Source organism: Argiope bruennichi, chromosome X1 (assembly GCF_947563725.1).
Source record: "Argiope bruennichi chromosome X1, qqArgBrue1.1, whole genome shotgun sequence".
Taxonomy (NCBI): Eukaryota; Metazoa; Arthropoda; class Arachnida; order Araneae; family Araneidae; genus Argiope; species Argiope bruennichi.
This window is the reverse complement of record NC_079162.1, coordinates 48,951,604-48,973,613: the sequence shown is the minus strand read 5'-3', so window position 1 is coordinate 48,973,613 and position 22,010 is coordinate 48,951,604. Positions and strand designations below refer to the sequence as shown.

Genomic DNA, 22,010 nt, shown 5'->3' with positions numbered 1-22,010 from the left:
ATATCAATATAAGCATATAAATGCCCTAGAAAGCCTGAAATTCTAATCTGTAAAGTTATATGCTTTGAATTTTACTCACTCTTTTTTTCTAGAAATACATTTGTCGGAACAACTACGTTTTGAAATTTCATTTTTGAAAATTCTCATTGATTCAGATAAAAGCATTCACATTAGTTTTGAGTTATTCGGCGAATAGAAATTTAAGAAGGGAATCTCCTGCTTGATATACATAACTGCACATATACATAACTTTTCTCAAAGGAAATGGGATATTTAACATATTTAGAAAACCGAAAAATATAAATACAAAATAAGTATTCCAGTAGATAAATAAAGTTAACAGATACTCTCTAAGTGAAAAATATGTCAATATCAAATGGTATGAAATATTTTATATATTAAGTCACATTAATTTTAATTCAGTATAACTTTTGAAACCATTTCTACATGCTTAAAGAAGAAATGCCCCCAGTTGTAAACTTAAAATATGATAATTATAAAACTACTCACGCAACAAATAAATTTATTCAAGTTTATATTTAATAATAGGATCATAATTCTATCTAATAAAAACTACGATTTATTTTTTTTTATCTTTTTTTATTAAATACAATACAAAACAGATAGAATAAAATGAACAAAAACATATTCCACCCAAATGGAATTTTGATAAATTCAATCCTTCTATAACTTGGGTAATTTATTTTATGTTATTTCAAAATCATGCTGAGTAAATACATCATATAAAATTCCACATATTTAAACACAACATATGCCTACTTATAAATTAAAATATGGTTACTGTAAACTCTTTAAGCATTAATCAACATATTCATATTTATATTTAATTTTGAATGCATTCTATTATATGAAACTATGATATGTTCCTAGTACTTTATTAATAATTAATATAGATAAATATAATGAATAAGGCAGAGAAGTATGCGTTCTATTCATAATGAACTTTAATACATTTAGCCCTCCTACATCACGATTAGTTTATTGCTAATCGTGATATGCAATAAACTAATAAAAATGTCCAATAAAAGGCGATAAAATAATATTATAAAACTATGTTAAATATATACAACAGTCTTAGCTCCTAAAAATAATGTAGAGGAAAAGTTCGTATTTTATAATGCATATAAAGTTTGGATTTGTCGTGCTAAATGGCTAGAAAATGTTATTTGAAGCTATCACAAATTCAGTATTTTGTGTTCTGGATGCATTATTACAATATTGTGTTTCAGGGAGAAGGTCTGCATAATTTTTTCCTAGTTGAAATTGGTCTAAATAATTAAAACTTAGTTCCTTTGCAACTATTACGTTTTTTTAATTCGACAATTTGCAAGTAAAAAAAACATTTACTTTCAAAAGTGGCCATTGTTTTAAATCTTCAAGGAAAAGTAGCCTTTAAACTGAATTTTTCAACTTAGCAAATCGTTCAGACGAATCGATTTAATAAACCACATTGCATAAGAAACTCTAAAAATTTTTTGAACTTAACTTATATACAAAATCTTGCTTCGTTTTGTAAAGATTGTATGTCAGAGTCGAGCAAGATAGAGCGTTTCCCTCGAAAGAAGCTTACTTCTACAACATTTTCCCCCTGCCTTTCACGATTTTGGGATAGGATCAAGACTCCTGACCATTGTCGTAATACTTTCAGAAACGGATTTAGTTCCCCCCATTTCTTTGTGCTTCTCCTTCACCTCTTCAGAGTAAAGGAGACTATCCTTACCTCATGTTATACTCTTCCGTATTGTAATACCGCCGATGCCGTTTTCTCTCTTGCAGCAAGAATATGGAGTTTAAGTGCCGCTGTGGTAAAATAACTTCTGCATGTGCAGCTTTAAAAGTATAACGATGGAGGTAGAGTTATATTTTAGAATGGAACATTATAGTTGGAATGGATTTGGAAAAATTTTTCGATTTTTGTTTGATGTGATTACTGATTGCATTAGCTGATGGCGGTAGCTTAAGATAAATAACTATTTCAGATTAGATATTCATAAACAGGTATGTGTTGCTTGAATATTTATGTGAAGAAGTAAAATCTCGTATTTTTCAAACTGAAAGATTGCTGTTGTGTTTATTGAAATACTAACATTGCACACAAACATATTTTATTTGATAAGAAAACCTAATATTCGTAAATGACTACAGATGCATAATACGAATTTTTAACAAAATATTATCTTTTAGAAAGATATTTTCGAAATGAAATGAATAATAGGCACAAACTAATTTAATGGATTTCTGATAAGAGAACTAGTAAAACAATGAGAGGGTACAATTATTATTGTTAAATGTGAAATTTGATAAATTGTTCATAACATTACACTTTTATATTTTAACTGACAACAATGAACAAAAGAATACAATACAATACTGAAAAGAATACTGACAACAACAAAAGAATAATACTAATTATTAGAAGAACTTATTATTAATTAGTATTTATTATTAAAAAAGGAATTTTTATGGTAATAATTTATTTCAAAAAGTATAGTCTGAGAACTACTTTTGATTTAATTTTATTTGGAAAGAATGACAAATATGAGAATATGGAGTCTTTTCTAAAATCTAGACTTAAATTTTTTTGAAAAGAAATACAAATTTTAAAATTCTGATTTCTGAGATCTAAAAATTAATAAAATGAGCTGTAAACAAAAAAGTTTTTAATTAAAGAGTTTCCATTATTCTACCTGACAAATTTCAGAAGATAGTCTTTGAAAACATCTAGAAATTGTTTAATAGAAAACAAATTATATCTTTCGCTTTTCAATATTTCAAGTATATCGATTCTAAATATTACCCTTACACAGTACAAATTTGATTGTATTTAAAAATTAATAAATGTTTATTCATAATCAAGCATTGATAGATAAATCAAAATTATGATGATCAACTTATGATATCACGAACGAAACATTGCAGATATTACTCGCCAACATCATTTATATTAATTAAAGGTAAACATTATTCATATGAAATATCACGTTTCAATCCATTCTTTGGACGCATCAATACAAATCAAAGTGGAAGAATAAATATAAATGCTGGAAACATTTTAGATAAAGAAATATAAAGAATATTTCCCATTCGAAATAATTTCTCTTAGAAATTGTCTACTTTAAAAAAGTAAAAATAAGAAGTAATAGAGCTTTCTGCTGAATATACTGAAATTATTATTATTATTATTATTTTAGATAACAAAGGATACAAAGATAATTTTAAATTAATAGAAAAAATAGGAATGAAAATTTTTATAAGCATTTTTTATTCAACATATCTTAATTCGTATAAATACATTTTAAATGTTTGGAAAAGCTGCGATTCCATTCAAATATTTTTGGAGTATATTTATAATATATTTTGGTATTTTCTGGTTAAGAGTTTTAATATCACTCCTAAATATTCATATGTATGCCATAGTTTCTCATTTTAATTTTTCTTACTAATTATACTTAACTGCTTACTGTTCTTAACATGAATTTGATACAATACAGATAGATTTCACTGCGTTAAAAAAGATATGAATATAACTTGAAAAAGTTTCTTAAGATATCTGCTTCAGAATGCGAATTCTTAGACAAAGAAGCCTTTATGTAGTCGCTCTTATGTTTATATTCACTTAAAAATAATTGGATGGATCAATTTTAATGTAAAAATGCATACATTAGAGAATCAAAACTCTTAGGTTTTAATGGAATACTAAAACTGCGAATGGTTTGAGTTTTCTACAAGCAAACTTAGAGAAACCATTTAAATTTAAATTCATTTTTATTTTATTTCCATTACAATAGTGAAAGATTTTAGGAACTTTACTTAAGGTATATTAATTCGTTTGTAATCCGTCAAATATTTAAATTCTTTATGGAAATACACTAGCTCAAACACAGTTCTAAAGTGCAATTTTGTTATCTAAAGTAACATTTTAATTGTGCTTGTTTTTTTATGGTATTGCGTACTTGGGTAAAAATTGTGCGCTATTTGTAAGATATTAAGCAAAATTTAGAGAAAACTTTCACTTAAACAACACAAATGATTTTTGTAACCACTAAATGTCCGGAAAATCATAATTATTTCTTCATAAAATGATTGATAAATTAATTAAAAGGCAGTAGAAATTTTTGAATGAAGATTTTATCACCAGTGTTGACATTGCCAATCTTTAGTTAAAAAGAGTTCTATCACGCAATTTAATTATGTTAAAGATTTTTATGATGATAACAATTTAAAAACGGAAGTTTTTTGCCGAATTTCTTCAGATGTAAAATCTGAAAGATAAAATTACTATCCTGTCTAAGTTGAGATAATAAGTCGATTATGTTTATCAACTAGAAATAATAATTTAGTTTAAATTCATCAACCGAAAGATTTTGGAGCCAATATATAATTAGATTTTGCTATAAAAATTCATAAAAAACAAATCCTGAAAAAAAACCCCAATTTTCTTTAAATATGAAAATCATAGTTTCATTGAAGTTTTTATTATCTCCACGTATTTATCGTTAATACGTATTACGATTATTTCTTTGCGTTAACAGATGATAAATGATTATATTAATTATCTTTAGATATACATCAGTATATTGTTGTGCTGCGTGTAATTTTAAATGCTTAGTCCCGTTTGTCAATTAAACTATTTTTTTTCCCTTAAGATCATTCTTTGTTTTTAAAACATAAATGATTCAACATTTCACAGAAAAACTCTTTGCATTCTTTTTCCCATTTTGTTTATTATAAATACACGGAAACTCCTTATTTATGTATGAAAATATCAAAAATTTAGCTAATAGCAGTATATGCGTAAGGTTAATTTGAAATAAATTAATGTGAGCGACAGTAGTAAAACAAAGTTTTTGATATTAATGATTATATAAAACTTGATATGGATATATAGTACTTGATATTAATGGTGGGGCAGTTAAATTTAACATGATTTAAATATTTTGAAAGCCTCCCTCTTTCTCTTATTTTTCTGTTTTAAAATAAATTCATGTATACATTATTAACTCAAAGTTCTGGCAGAAATAATAGTAAAGTTAGTTAATATTTTACGATAGTTAAAAAAAGATCAATTGGGAAGTTCAAAGTTTTATAAAACAATTTTCTAAATGGATAAATTTTACCTTAAGTGCAAATATCTATTAATATCAAGAACATGAAATGCATAGTTATAGTTGATTAAAGTTTTTAACTGCAGAGTTGCATACTGTAGTGGAACAGTTAAATTTGACATGGTTTAAATTTTTTGAAAACTTCCCTTTTGCCTCTTTAAAACCTTACATTGTTGACTCAATCAACATAAGCCAGAAAGAAAAAAAAAATGCCACTGGAACACCTAGGGGAATTTTGACTTATGATTATTCTTCTCTAAATATTTAACGGAAGTTTTCTAAAGTTTATTTCATAGAAACATCCAAGACATCCGAGTTTTAGCAAAATTGTTGTTACTGTATCTGTGTCAACAATAATTAGAAATGAGATAAAAAAAATGTTCATTTCTTTGCAGTTGTCATTCTTTTATAATTACAAACGAAAGAAAAAATCATCTCTAAGCGAAATTTGATGAGAGTTTTCGTTGGAACACAAAGCCTTTCAAAAACTGGTCTAACTCGTGAGATGTAAGATTACATATTAAAGACTTCTTTTGTGACACAGAAAAACGCATTCATTCTAAATTAAATAACGGATGAAAAAACAGGGATTTTTTTCTCGCTCCCACTGTTTTTTACTTACTTTCTTGCAACGCATTGTGTATTCTAGTATGTTTTTTAAAGTACTCCCTTGAAGGTACTAGTCTATTAATTTTATTTTATACTTAATATGAATTCCCTTGTTAAATTCATTATAACTGGCAGAACAAAAGTCAGCTAACATGAGATGTATTTTTCACATCTGTATAATCTGCTAAAAATAGGTAAATGAGAAATGGCATAAGAAAAAAAAAATTGCTGCGAAGGTTTTGAAACGTTTTGGAGTAAAAATAGCTGAAATGAATTTTTGAAAACAATATTTTCAATGACTTACGACACTTAGATCCTTACACAAATGCTTAGACATAAAATTCATTCTTGGAATAGCAATGCATATAAATATCCTACAAAACTGCAATTAAATGAAGTGAACATATGACAATAGCTTTTTTTACTATAAATTTTAAATATTACATTGGTTTTTATTATTTTGATAAATGAAATGTAGCAATACAATTCATAAAGTCAAATTTTGAATACTTTTTTAATATTGGATTAGAAACTACTGATTATACTAAAATTATTATTATTAGCATCCGATTCATTGAAATATTAGAATTTATATATATTTTGCAGATAAATGAACACAAATTTAAGAAATATATGAGTAGATAATATAATCATTATTTTGCTTTATATCCTTAACTGAACTTTTATGCTTTAGTTAAAATCATTTCTCAAAATTCAACCTCATATCAGTTTGCTTTAAACAAACAGATGCGCCTTAAGATAAAAAATAAATGCTTAATCTGAGGGGGATTATTTCAACTTAATTATTTCAGTTAAAAAACTGTATGAATATAATTAAATTCTATGTTTCGCTTTTAGAACTTATTTTAGTTAGAAACTTATTTGTAACCGTAACAGAAATGAACAACTAATATTAAACTCAAATACATTCTTTTAATTAAAGACATAAAACTATGAATGAAAACCATATTTTTCAGTAGGGTTCAGTAGGTTGCTTCATTTAAAAATAATTGCTGCATTAATCAAAACCATGTTAAGTACCGGCTATTATTACTGCCCAAAAACTTTAAGCTCGTCTTTATTTTCGGAACCACGATTCGCTTTCCTAGTTGCCTATGCCACTGAAAGTGCATACATCACTTACAAATAAGATGCACAGGTGGGGCATAAAAGCATATGATGAATAATTTAACTGAATTTTTTGCACGGATTATCAAACTTTGCCCTACTTGCGTAAGAACATTACCCTCAGAAGGGAAATAAAAGTAACGTAATAATAGGTAATGCCAATGATTGAGCTAAACTGAAACTTTGGAGATGGCTCTCATAGGTAAAATAACACTTTGGTCAAAAGAGAAGGGTAGTTTGACGAATATATGTATATTTATATACTGGAGTAAAAAAGTATTTACGTTAAGCAGCTTTCGGAGAATTTTAATCGTTTAAGAAGTGAAGAATGGTAATGTGAAGTTGCTAAAGGTAATTCAAGCAAATAATTTAACACGAGTGTTGTAAATCATAACTGATTTTTGCATTATGAAAAAATAACTTATCGAATAAGTCCTTGATATAAATTAATATTACTGAGCAAGAATTTCTTATTTTTAGAGAGATGTCTGTTCTTTATGCTTTTAATAAATTCAATGAATATATCTACCGTCTTTACTTGATGGATTCCCTGCATCTGGTGTTTGGAACTATAATGAATAGCTGACTTGATTTATTGTAGGCCAGATATACTTCCATGCAATACATATTTTGGTTGCACATTAGCAAAATAAAAAAAATTTAGACTTAAAATTGCGAATTGCGAGATAGAAGTGGGAATTGCCAGATAAGTTGCAAATCACGGAAAGTCTTCGAATATAATAATTTATTTTACATCATTTTATTTCATTGCCTAAAGCTACATTTATTTATAGGAGAATTCATATCATAACTAAAATATACTGAAACTAGGGATTTCTCTTATTTTCTTTCATTGCATATGATGAAAAGCGAAATTTTAAACTTTATTGCTTAAAATCTCGAAAGCAAAAAGAAAATTTTACATTATTGCTTCAGATACAATGTTTATTTTCATATCATTAATTAAATTATAATATAACACCCCATATAAACTAATATGCAACTAAAACGGAAAAACAAAATTGATAAAAATGTCAGTCTTAACCACAGATTTCAAAGTTAAACAGAAAACATACGGAAAACCATAGGTTCTTCAAATCGCTTGGATAGAATTGTTTTTGTTATTTCCTTTTCTATTTAAAATACTTGGTAGAAACAAATAAGCAATAAGGAATCACATTATAATTATATTACATTCAATATGATTTAAATAAATTCTTAATACTGAAATCATTACGCTTTTTCTTAAACAAAAGAATTTTTCGTAAAGGGGCGTAACCATTTTCAAAGTTTTCATTCACAAATGAAATATTTTTAATTTATTTATTTGTTATCATGGAACGGATATTAGTTTTATCTCCCTTTTTCTCGAATAGTTACACTTCTCTAATGTTCTATTAGTACTTGTTTTTGTTAACTACAAGTCTGGGAATTTCAAACAAAAAATATCAGCATCCTATTGCATTTTCGGCTTACCCAGCAAGTAAAAACAAGTTTCAGCTACGCTCCAAGAAACTTCCCCATTAAGTTGCGGATTCCCAATTTTAAGCAGCATGTCAAGTTTGCATTCCGGCACTAGACGACATTCAGCTGCGTAGACAGTTTTACAGTTTGACTCTACTCGACTCCAACGTCTTTAAACTATTTGTAATTTACTTCAGATATATTTAATAATTTTACGCAATATATTTGTGAAGGTTAATACTAGATATAAACTGTTAACAAAATATGTTCTTAAAGTAATAAAATGTAAAAAAAAATATTTGCTTTCACATATTTGTTTAGAATTGGTCTGTTTTCTGTTGTATTTAGCAACTTTAATTGTAAAGCAAATATCTTAAGCTGTGATAAGTCTGCATTCCAGCATGAAAAATTTTTTCGTTGTATAAACAGTTTTACAGGCAGTTTTCATTTATTCTAAATAGCTATAGTTTACTTCACTCTCACGAGGATAAAATGTACAACTTGTTAAAAGAATTATATCCAAATTTGAATGGCAGAAATGAATGATTAAAGGGCTCGAAGCGAATACATGAAATGGAAAAGAAAGAAAGAAGAAATGCTTTTTTTTCGCTTTCAAAATACTTGTATAAAGTTTTGTATTGCTTGTTATAAATTTCTTAGAGATATCAAGTTGCTTTAATTAATAAGAAGGATTTCAATAAATTTTTTTAAGAATGCAATTCTATTTTTTATTATTTTTTATTTTTTTAATGATAGTTATAAATTTTTATTTAAAAACAATAATCAAATTGATTCAAACAGTTACTTTTCCTTGCAACTTTGCTGCAGAAATTATAATGAAATGAATTAAATATTTATAAGTAAAATATTCATGAATACTTTTTTATAAATCTCGTGTTACTATATCAATCATTACTTAAATTAAAATTCATATTTTGTATTGGAACTATATTACCAAATATCAAATCATCATAGTGGTAAAAAACAAAATATTGTAAAGATTATTTGAAAAGAGATTTAAGCTTAAAGATTAGAAACATGTAAATAAGGTTAAAAAAAAAGACTTTTCAGAAAAAAAAAAACATTCTTAAATAGATGGCAAATAATATTTTTAAAATTTATTCAATCACATTATAATTTTATTTACCAGAAAATATTATACTCAATAAATATTTCCAAAATAGAAGATGAAAACATTAACACTCCAGTAAAGATAAAATAAATATGAATAGTTTACGTCTATTGAAGTAATTTAATTTCTAGCCTTTATATATTTTAAAATTAAGTCGTATTTAGCCTGAAAGTTTACAAGAGCTCAATTTTTATTCGACTATTTAGAGATCGAAATTTATGTAAAATTTGGTAAAGCGAAACAGATACTACTATAAATTTCTCCTTATGCAGAGTTAATTAGTTAGTGAACAAGGATCAAGTTTCATTTTTATCAATTTCTTATAAATATAAAACAGAATTTGAAAATCACTTCGAAGGACTGTTACAAATTTTGCTCAAATCAAAAAATAAATATGTGAGTAAACATTTCTTTTGATTTCTATTTAAAAGTCGGGCATTTGAATTGGAAGCGAAGTTAAGAGACAAGTTTACTGACTGTTGCAATTGAATAATAATGATTTTATTTGAAAGCATACGATTTTCTTTTTCTTTGAGATGAATTTCTATAAAATCGTGAATGAATTTTTACAAAAAAATTAGATTATTAAGACATGTGATTTTAGGTATTCGGTAAAGGTTAGTTTCATATCCTCATTTAATTATTTAAACAATTAACTTCCAAAACATATTTTTTAGTTTAAAATTGATAGGTTTAATGATCAGAACAATGAAAAAACTTCAAACATATATAATCTAATTTGCAAATGAATTTAAATGATAAACATTCTAGTCTTCTTTTGTTTATAAAGAATACTTTAACTATTTATATGCTTTTATTAAAATATATTTACATAAAGTTTAATGAAATGTCCATATTTTAATATTAGAATGAGAAATATCACCAAAGAAATCTTATTTACGAAAAATTATCTGATATAACTGATTTAATGTCACTTTTTAAGGTCTGGATTACCTATAGCATAATATATTTAAGGAAATTTCTAATGATTTAACATTTAACATTTTTTTGTCTCTTAATAATGGTAAAACTTAGAGTTCCGCAACAGTTTTTTTAATATTATAAGTAAATATTACTTGGCATACTTATATTTTTACTTTTACCAACAGCGATAAAAAAAATCCATTAAATGACTCTTGCGGTATGCATTTCTGTTTGAAAGAATAACTAATCAAATATCAATCAAACATTATGTTTCAAAGCGAACAAGAAAAAAATACGTATTTAAGCGTAAATTAGTAATTTCTTTTTACATAAAATATCATGACTAGCTAAAATTTCTTATAAAAATGTAAAATTAATCAATAGGGAAATTTAAGAAACTTTTCATCTAAAAAATAAATATGAAGAAGTGTATTTATTCTAACCCAAATACTGTATCGAGACAAAACTTTTCTCAATGAAAGTAATTTCAAAGCAGTGAACAAAACATCAAGTTCGAAAGAACTAAAGTACCGCAAAGTTCGACTCGATCCACTTGACGCAAATTGATATACGTAGCAAGGGGTCGGAGCGAACTCCAGGAAGGGAGAAAGAATCTCTCTTCTCTTCCCTTCGCACGCTTATCCAAAACCCCTTTCCACGTTGAATCCCTCGATCACATGCTAGGACTTCCCTTTAGGAAAGAGGAAAACGGGCTTACCTGCGAGTTTCTTGGGTTCGGTCCTGGTTTCGGTCTTACATTGGGGTGGCATGACCATAGCGGAGGTCATCTCTCTTGGGGGCACGGGACGGCCGTACTGCAAGAGCACGTGATCCCAAAGAATCGGTGGGCCCGCCACGTTGAACTGTGTGTGCTTTCACTCCGACATGCGTTGCCTAGGTTACTACGATAGCACCGCCGTTCTGAAAGGCAGAGGACGTCTGAGAATGCCTTCTTGCCGTGCGCCTATCTGATGGGAGTGTGCCGGGCTTCGGGCTTTCTCCTTCTACTGCGGGAGTGCTCAGCCGCTGATTGGACGAGAGCCACAGCCATCGGCCACTCGCAGATACGGCGGCGATGCTTTTTTCGGTGGCGCGCACTTGCGCTGCCGCGCCCAGACACGTGCTTTCGCCGTCAGCCCCCCTCCTCAAAGTCAAAGGCCTACCTGGGACCACGTGGAGATGACACTTGCTTCTGTGGTCAGTAGAAGAGGAAATAGGGGCCACTTAAAGAAAGCTTTTCAGATGTATATTTAAAAGAATTTAGGATTCGGAAAATGATGTGTGGAAATTAGAAAACGAAAAAGGATTCGGTAATAATAATGCAATTTCTATTAAAGCTCAGCTTTTTTTTATACTACTTGGAAATTTGTATATTGAATCATATCGTTTGAAAAATTGAATATTTTTAATTGCTGCTACTTCCTTTAATCTTTTGCAGAGTTTTAGAAACGCATTGTTCTAAGTAAATTGGAAAAAAAAAAAGAAATTATGTCATATCATGGCGTTTGTCTCAGAAGGAATAATTTTATGATATTTAGCATTAGAAAGACTATTCTGAATTGAAGCTCGTTCCGTAATATTTTTTTAAAATTCTTTTCGACATTTTTAAGAACCTTATAGTAGATTAAAATTACACGCTTCTATTATTTGAAAAAAAATAAGTAGGATAAATAGGTTTACTCTTTATTTTGTATTATCTAAAATAAAATAAAAATACTTTTGCATAGATAAACGCTGTTTACAATTTTTACAGTAGGAAAGCTCATTCTTCAGTGTAATACATCCCCTTTTCTCTTATTTCATATCAGATATGTCACGTTTATAACCACAAGGTAAATGTTGACTGTATGAAGTTTTTGCTGACTAGAAAACCGTATTTTCTAAAAATTGTCAATTCAAATGTTACAAAAACATCAAATATTTTGAGATTAATTTCATTAAGAGAATAAAATAACATTATTAAAATTCAGGATTTCATTTAATTTTCTTCAGCGTGTTTCGACTAAAAGGAGATTTAAAAATTTTATGGCCTGAAAAACTTAATGATTTATGCTTTCTAAATGGAATACAGGTAAAAAGTAAAAAAAACGACGAAAGATTTTGAGTTAAGCCAGATAGAGATTTTAAGCATAAATGAGTAGTATTGGAAATTTAACTCAAATTATTTCACATGGAAAACTTACTGTTTTTTTTTTTTGATGATGATGATGAATTAATTTAAAAGTGAGTAATGAGATTCAACGTTTCACCCATTTATGGCTCTATTCCTGTCAAAGTTATCTTAAAATTAAAAGAATATTTTTTTTAATCATTTAAAAACATCGAGATCTTATAAAAATTGAAGTAAGCTTCCACATTCCTAAATCTGAATGTTATTAAATTAGACTTAAGATAACTGCTTATGTAATTAGCATCTATAGTATGTGAACAATATGATGCATGTATAAAAATAAAAATCATTTATACATTTTACAAGATGAGAAAATATTATGTTTGTACTGAAATGCAAAATATTTAATATTAAATTTTTTTTCCTACAATACCATAAATATAATATTTTAATTTTACGCTACATAGATTCATATTTACATCGTCATTTGTGCCATTTCTCAACAAAATTATTTCTCGATTACATCTTTAATTTGAGGTCATTAATTTTTAAGAATTTTTTTATTATAATAGGAAGTTTGAAAGTAGCTTTATTCATTATTTTTTGCATTAATTTTAATAGTTCATAGTTTAATAGATAGTATTAATCTTTATAATTCATATTTATTTAATAGCATCCAATAACAAGTTCTGTTGAAAAAAAAAACATTTTAAAGTTCATTCAATTTTTTTTTTAAATTTTTATTTAAGGATTGATTGTTAGTAGTTTAAAATCTTATTTTGTCTCTTTTAAGATGACTGAATATCTGACATATTTATCAAATATTGAATATATAATATCTTCATTTTTTATAGAAAAGTAAATTTTTTTCTGGTGATTTTTTTTTTGTGCTAATGTTTCATCTGGATGAAATTCTTTACAAGCAATTTTGTAAAAAAATAGCATTTTTTAAGCTTATTTCCATTTAAATGAAAATCCAAATCTCTTGAGTGATTTTGAAATATTTTTATTCCATATAGTTTTGGAGAACATTGTTGTATGTATTTATGTCCAATCATTGGTGAAAAAATATTTTAAGTGAAACCTTTTATTGTATGTTTTTACTAGTGTTTAATTTACAATCCAAAATGTTACTGCTTCATATTCTCTTGAATAGGAGCTATTAAATTCTTTAGATCTAGAGTAATATAGGCTACATTTGGAAAGATTGGCGACGACGGAAGAAGAGAATAAAACCTGCAGCATACGAGTTATTTTTATGGTAGAATATCTGAGCACTAAAATTCTTCTGAAGAGAACAATCTTAAGGATCATCCCTCTTTTCATACTGCTCAAAGTTAACCCTTGGAATGTTACTTAATTACGTCTTGTCTATCAGAAAGACCCTGCTTCTTTTTTTTTCGCTGTTTTTGGGAGCCCTCTAATCTCTTTCCAAGAATGTTCTTGGGGTATATCAATGTTCTACCAGCCATTTTCCCCTTTTAGAGGATAAATATACTGAGTCAAAGATTATTTACAGCATTAGCTGTAGAAAATATCCAGTCGAACATAGTTCAGTTAATAAATAACTGAAGACGCAATGAAATTAAGTTTAAAATTATTAACTGAACTGAAAATGCTCAGTTAATAATTTTAAACTTAATTACGTCTTGTCTATCAGAAAGAACCTGCTTCTTTTTTTTTTCAGTAGGGAATATACAGTTGAACATAGTTCAGTTAATAATTAACTGAAGACGTAATGAAATTAAGTTCAAAATTATTAACTGAACTGAAAATGCTCAGTTAATTAAAAAAATTAATTACGTTTTGTCTATCAGAAAGACCCTCTTTTTTTCGCTGTTTTTATGGGTCCTTTAATATCTTTCCAAGAATGTTCTTGGAGTATATCAATGTTCTACTAGCCGTTTTCAGCTTTTTAGAGTATAAATATACTGAGTCAAAGATTATTTGCAGCATTATCTGTTGAAAATATCCAATCGAACCTAGTTAAGATAATAATTAATTTAACATACACATTATAATTTCGTGATTTAAACTCAAATAAAAAAATTTCAAAAGTTTATTTATTTACATTAAATGATTTTTATCGAATTTTTCGTTAGGTTTTAATATATTTTGGTATTTTGTTGATAGAAGTTAATTTATGTAAAATAATTGGACTATAGTTTATAGTAGAGAGATATATTAAAAAGTTGAATTCTTATTATATTCATTCAAGCTATGAAAAAACCATAATAAAAATAGTTCCTTATATTTAAAATTAATTATAACAAACAACTTTATGATATTACTCTTGATTATTATTTTATTTTGTTTTTTAAGGTAATGGTAATCTTTAGGAATGTTTTTAATTTCCTTTTATACTTATTATTCAGGTTTCTTGGTTTCTGTGATGCAATTAATTTCATTATTGGATTAAATTCTAAAATTAGTCGTGAAAAACGACCATACTGAAATAAAGCAAGCGATGTTCAATTGTTGAAAAGTTATCACTTAAATTTTTACAAAAAATTTTAAGACTTCTCTTATTTAGAAAATTTTTTTTCAGATCTATTCGTAAGAAATATATCTAGAAGAAATTAGAAATATTTTAAAATCCTCTGGATAACATTTTAATACGAATAAAAAATCTGCAGATTAAAAATAATTTTTTTTCTTAGTGTTATTTTTCTACTCTTATGAAAACTGACAAAAATCGATAGCAAATTTAATCTTAGGCCTTGTTTTGACTGTTAAATAAATATAAGTGTATTTAATATATTTATGAAAATTAGTGTAATTCAATATTTTTTAATTTAAATAACTCTACTAGTCCCAACAATAAGAGTGGCTTTATTATGCATGGGCTAACACTTTAAACATTTGCAATTAAGACTTTTAATGTCACAGTTAAGAATATAAGGTTGTTCTTAATTAGAACATAATGGTATACTGTTTTCCATTTAAAATACAATACTACTATTGCAATTCAAAACAGAATAAGTCTGGAAGCAAAACTAACCAGGAATTGTGGGATCTATTTAACCTAAGGCTATTCTAATAAAGTTTATCTAGAAAAATCTGGCCTGCACTTTGTATAAGACCACACTAATGGAAACATAATGTCGCTTAAGCTGTCTGAGATGTCGTCGGCGGTACGAACATTAAAGTTTAAGCCGCGATTCATTTTTGACGCTGCACTTATAGTTTGGCTAGATTCCAGCGTCTGTATTACTGTATTAGAATTTTCTATTCGACCTGTTGAACTGTTATTATAATAAATTAAAGTAAAGAGTCTTGTTAGAACAAAAAAATTGCCAGAATCAATATATGCTAAATAAAATATAAATATTTATTTAGAAATGTACAGAAAGTTCCTTTGATTTGAAGATAAGGTACTTTTCAAGCTATTTTAACATAAAAATCTTTTTTAAATTGAAATAAAAAGAAATTAAGGAGTGAATTAAAATATAAAACATATACCTAACCAGCAAAAACAATGACATAAACAAGATATCACAAATTTTAAGATTTCCTTTTAGAATTATTTTATTCATTATTTTATATCAAATTTTTTCCTCCTAGTTGCTACTAATGTCGCACCAACATATCTTGATAGTATGTCACCCTTCTAGATTTAAATCTTTTAGTGAATATTTTCTTATATTTTTAATTTATTTAGTGCTACTACGAATCTTAGTATTGTATTTATGTCAAAATCTTTGTTCTTCTTGCTGGCTATCTTATACTCCTGAAAATATTCTTAAAATTATATAATGAATTATTTGGCTTTATTCAACTCGTGGTCTCTAAAATGTATTTTGTGCATTCAAAGCAGTGAATATTTTACATAAAAAAATATAGTTTAGCTTTTAATAAAAATTTAATCTTATTGAAAATTAGAGCCATGTTGTGCAAACAAGTGATTTCCTTGTACCATTTTCGCACTTACGCTTGAAAGCTACTCTGATAAAGTAAATGAATTTAAAAATAGTCTCGCTTGTTTCCTCCGAGTGCTGTTTTATTAGTTACTTCACAATTTCTTGTACATATTTTTTATTAATATTGCTAAATAGGGAAAACTGTTCATTTCTTTTTGTATTGGCGGATAGTTTACGATTTTTTGGTATTATTTTAGATTAGTGTATAAGCGGCAGTTTTATCATACACCGAAAATACGGGTTGGAGTTAAAAATTAATTAATTAATTATTGAATTTCTGAACAATAATACAAATTTAAGAAATGATTTTACTTGTTAATAAATATTATTGAAAACGAAATCCTCTCCCCTGAAAAAACGTTTTAATTTGTATTTTTGACAATATTATTTGTAGAAACTTTTATATACAAACATAGATTAGCGTAAAATTATACAAGGTATGATGCAGCACTGGCGGAAGTTATTTGAACAGTGTATTTATAATCTTTTATATAACTTGAAATTTGGAAATTTGTTGATACTTTGCTTCCAAAATTAAAAATATACATTATGACATGAGTACTGAGAGCAAAATATGATAGCTTTCAGATGAAAAATAGAAAAGCACTTTCTATTTTGTGAGAAGCACAATTTTACTCCTGTAATGAAAACTAAATTGATTTTTATATTCATAATTTTTAATTTATAATGCATTATGACAAATATCAAGAAACACTGAAATGGAACTTTAATCATATTCAATATCAGATTGCGCAATGAGAAAGGGATAAAATTTTAGTTTTATTGATCTATTGAATGACTATTATGATCTGAAAATATTAAAATAATGTATTGTCATCTAAAACATATAAATATACAAAATTTGAAAATTCTTCCTTTTTTTGAAGAGAGTTAAAAATCGATTACAAAATTATGAACTTATAAAAATGAAGCAAATTAAGTAATTTAAAAATGTTTAAAATTACTTAAGAATTTCATTTAAAATAAAACAACATTTTCATAATATAATTGATTTCTATGCCTGTGACAGAAATTTTAAAGTAACACCATTTGAACTATGTTTTAAGTTAAATAGTTTGAAAAAACAATTTCTTTTCATTATATCATGATGATATTATAGAGAATACTGCAAATATTAAGAATGAAATTGAAATTACTTTTAATAAAAAAAATTCTAAAATTAATTTTCATTTAATAGAAGATTTCTCAAGACTTTTTAAAAGTTATGCTTTCTTCGTTAGAAACTCTTCAAAATTAATATTGTACCGAAAATATACTTTTAATAAAAAAATTCTAAAATTAATTTTCATTTAATAGAAGATTTCTCAAGACTTTTTAAAAGTTATGCTTTCTTCGTTAGAAACTCTTCAAAATTAATATTGTACCGAAAATAAAAGTTGTTACAAATGTATTTAAAAGGTTAAATCATAAATTTGATCTATTCATGGATTGCTATAATCAGTTTCCTTATTTTGTATAAAAACCATGATCCACCGAAATTCTAATCTTGTCACCTTTCTATTGCGTACGAATATTGAATTAATGATTCAGAAGTCGCATTTTGGGAAAGAGAGGGCCTGCTTAATGATTATAGTTGCAAAGCTTATACCATTATTCCTACTAATTTCGTATTAATAAATGACAACCTCTATCTTCGCAGCATCAGGCACCGACAATAAATGATAGGAAAAGCCATGCATGATTGATTCATCTATGATGTACTAGAAGTAAAAAAAAAGAAGTGAAAAACCAGAAAATAGTTTCCTTCCTGAAAACTCATCAAAAGAGCGACCCCTTTTTCATACCTAGTAATTATTTCAAAAATGACTCGCCAAGTTTTGAATTTTTGAGCAAAAACGTGGCACCGGAATTTTCAGTATATCCGGAATCAAGAAACGCTCTCTTAAGCTTAGGATTTTGCGAGAATACGTAATACCTTATTAAAACTTCATGAGTTTCATTATCTTTTTTCCAAATTTCAGCATAAAACAGCTGCTGAAACAATAATATTTCCGTAAAGCATCTAAAGTTGATGTGTGCTTTGGAGATGAGCAGCATTATGTATATAAATAGAGGATTTAGAATGTAAAAGGAGAAAAAAAAGGAAAGAGGACTCACACTCACTTAAAAATGCAAACTACAGCAATAGTGCTTTAGTGTTCTTTTAGAGAAAATCCCACCCGTCTAGTTCTCAAACAAAATTCTTTTAAAGCAACATTGCGTTCCCTCATTTCATGTAGCAACTGCAAATCTCCCAAGAAGGAAAAAGTTGATGGAATGGAAAAAATGGCACTTGTTGAAGGGGTCTCATCCGGCTAAGTTTGCGTGCTTTGCACCGCAGTTGACCAAATAAAACACTAACAAATTAAAACAGAAATATCATGGCATGATCTTTACTCTTTCAGCATTAACTGCGAGTTTAAAAAGTGTCAGAAATTATGTTGGCTTATGAAAAAGAAGCCTTCTTTCCATAAGTTACACATTAATAAATTTAGTAAACTGCATTAAGGCAATTAAAAGTTTTTCAAAAAGGCTTAGAGAAATTGTTATAAAATAATTAAAAGAGATAAAAGTATAAACATTCAAAAGCATAAGCACTTAGAGCTTTCTAGTTATATTTCCTGAAAGAAAAATAAAGAAATTTTTCGCAGTATTCATTCTACATTTTCTGTTTATCATAAAAGTTTTCTTTTTCTTTATAATTCTTTCTTTTTCTTGCTTTCTAAATTTTATCTTTGAGGATATCTTCATTTTACAAAAAAGTATTCATTGAGAAATTTTTTTAACTTTATGTCCTTTTTTTCAATTTGACATGGAGAAAAGTAATTAATTTTATTGTTATTTCATGAAAAACGCAAATTATCAATGAAATTTTTATGCATAAGTTGAAATGGAATAGGAGATTTTAATTGTTCTCTTCAATTAACCATATCTTGCTTATTTTTTTTATTAAAAAAAGTATTTACTCTTGAAACGTAACCATTCCCTTTTCAACAGATTTTTTAGGGCTAACACACACACACACACACATACACACACACACATATATATATATATTGAATTTAAGATAAAATGTCTTGAAGCAAAAAAAAAAAAAAAAAAAAAAAAAAATGTAGTTTTCATTTCCTTGAGCACCTACCACTTGACATTTTTTTCAAAAAGAGAATTTTCAAAATGCGCTCAAGACAAAATTTTACTTCAACAAAAACCATCTTATAAACATACAGGTTCTTTATATATTATGAGCCATTTGTAAAAAAATTTGTTTACCACTTTTGCTCTGATTTCAAAGAAACCTAACATCTAAGATTCCTTTTGTATGAAATGTATGTTAGCCTTACATTCGAAGCAAATGCCGAAACATATAGATATAAAGTGATGAAGGATCTAAAATCTTATAGAAATTTTTTGACTGAAACCTTATCAGTAAAATCTAACAAATATATATCTAAGATCCTTTTATATACATCCCTTATATCCTTTTATATCCTTATAAATTTCGTACTAAGCATTCGCTATCTTTTGTTTTCTAAATTTTATTACAAAGCACAGAATATGTATGAAAAATAATTTAGAAATGCAAGTTTTATACCTCATTCATTATAATTTTTAATTTAAAAATTTCAAAGATTAATCATTTGTAAATATCAGGAACATATCTTAGCCCGCATTTTTTATGGTACTATTGCAATTGCTCTTTTATTTTTCCAACATAATCACGTAATTTTTATAAGCAATACTGCATTAATTATGTAGCATTGCTAAAAGATTCAAAAACATGTCATGAGAGAATTAATTTAATACTTTTTTAATAAAATATTTTAACTGAAAAGTGTAGCAACGATTTTTTGAAGTTGAAATTGTTTCAAAATTGTTTTCAGTTCTAAAAACAATGCATGCCAAAAATTTTCATATCGGATTTCACTATAAATTTTTTTTCCCATATAGCGAAATTTCCTCACGAACATATTCCTAAATATAATATAGAAAAACATTTTAAGAGATTCCTTCTTCAGAATGTTAGGCACTTGAATTCAAGGTTCTTTTAGATATTGAAGGTTTAAAATAAACTTTTAAAACAATGCACGCAATGTATCATATGAAGTTCATATGTATCATATCAGCCCATTCATCATAAAGTCACGTTTCGTGAAGAAATTGCACATCAATTCTGCTTTATTTTAGAGTGCAATATTATTAATGCAAGTGACCCGTTTTAGAGTGCCAAGATTCTGTGCACTATTACTTGAAGCAATTGCATTTTTTTTTATTGTGCGCAATATTTCTGAATTTGCACTGCAAATTGGAAGTGGGTTATGATAAACGATGCTGTTTAAAAAGCGACGACGTGTCACTACAATCTTGTTTGACTTAAAAAAAGAGAGCAACTGTTATCTGCTTTTTATTATATACATATTTTTCCGAATTGGAAGTTTTGTTTCGGAAAAATATAAAAAAAGGATTGTTCTTAAATTCGAGGGAGGAGAAGAAAATTGTTCAATTTATTCTGCTATGTGCAAAATCAAAGAAATAAGGAAAATGCCCTGTTTCTGTTGTGAAAAAGGAAAAAAGATAAGATGCACGAAATGCAAGGGTGATATTCTGTTAAGAGATTGCTTACTGAAAAAAGAGAATGCATTGCGAACACGGTCTTCTTTTAGTAGCATACATCTTATTTTTAGCTATATTTCCGTTATTTAACTATAAGAATTTAAAAAAAATGATGCATTGTTTTTAAAGAAACAAAAATATGCTTTTCTTTCAAAATAATTCTTTCGTGTCAGTAAAACATAGTAAAAATAGAAATTATGAATTTTTACTGTTTCATTTCTATTGATATTCTTTAGGTTATGGATCAAATTTAAAATGACATATATTTGACATTTTTTTCAATGATTGAAGACAAATAACACTTTGTTTAAAGCTTTTTATTGACGAATCCTTTGTTCAGTAACGGTGCGCTTAATAGAGTTTAATAAATATTTCGAAAAAGCATAGTGTAAATTAAATAATTATTTCTATAGGTTTGAAAATATGGAATATAATAAGACAGACCTCTTAATTTCTACTGTTCTAATTAGGTACAACACTTAGATTCAAATAATTTTTATTATATATTATTTTATAGGGGTTTGAAAATGCATTTTTTAGAGTTAGAATGCATTTTTTAAGTTCAGGTTCTAGTTTTTTTTAAATTTTTTTATTAAAGAGAAAAAACATTCTATTTTTCTGTCTTTTTTTTTTTTTTAACTTTTACCAAACTTTTAAAGACGAATGCTTTCTTTCCTAGAGCTTTTTTTTCTCCTAAAAATTCAATAATATATTCACTGAAAAACAAATAACAAGTTTGGCAAATTATAATTGGAATGGAAATTTTTGTGGTTTGCATTATATTTAAGTTTGGAAATTTTTATGGTGGGATTTAATTCCCTTTAATTAATGATGTTCTTAAAAGTATACAGGTTTTGAAAACTTTTTGGCGCAATCTCATGAAATTTGGACTTTGTGTCATGAAACATTAACTGAAAATCAATTCTCTCGTTGTACAAGCGTACATGTCAATGTATTTTTTCTGCGCTAAAAGTCTTACGGCCGTG

The 22,010-nt window shown here is 26.9% G+C and overlaps 1 protein-coding gene across 5 annotated transcripts in view; it reads right to left on the bottom strand.

Annotated features, from left to right (window-relative positions):
- The window catches only part of LOC129958594 (nucleolysin TIAR-like), a 1,061,871-nt gene that overhangs the window by 295,455 nt on the left and 744,406 nt on the right, over nucleotides 1–22,010 (bottom strand). The window lies entirely within an intron of this gene.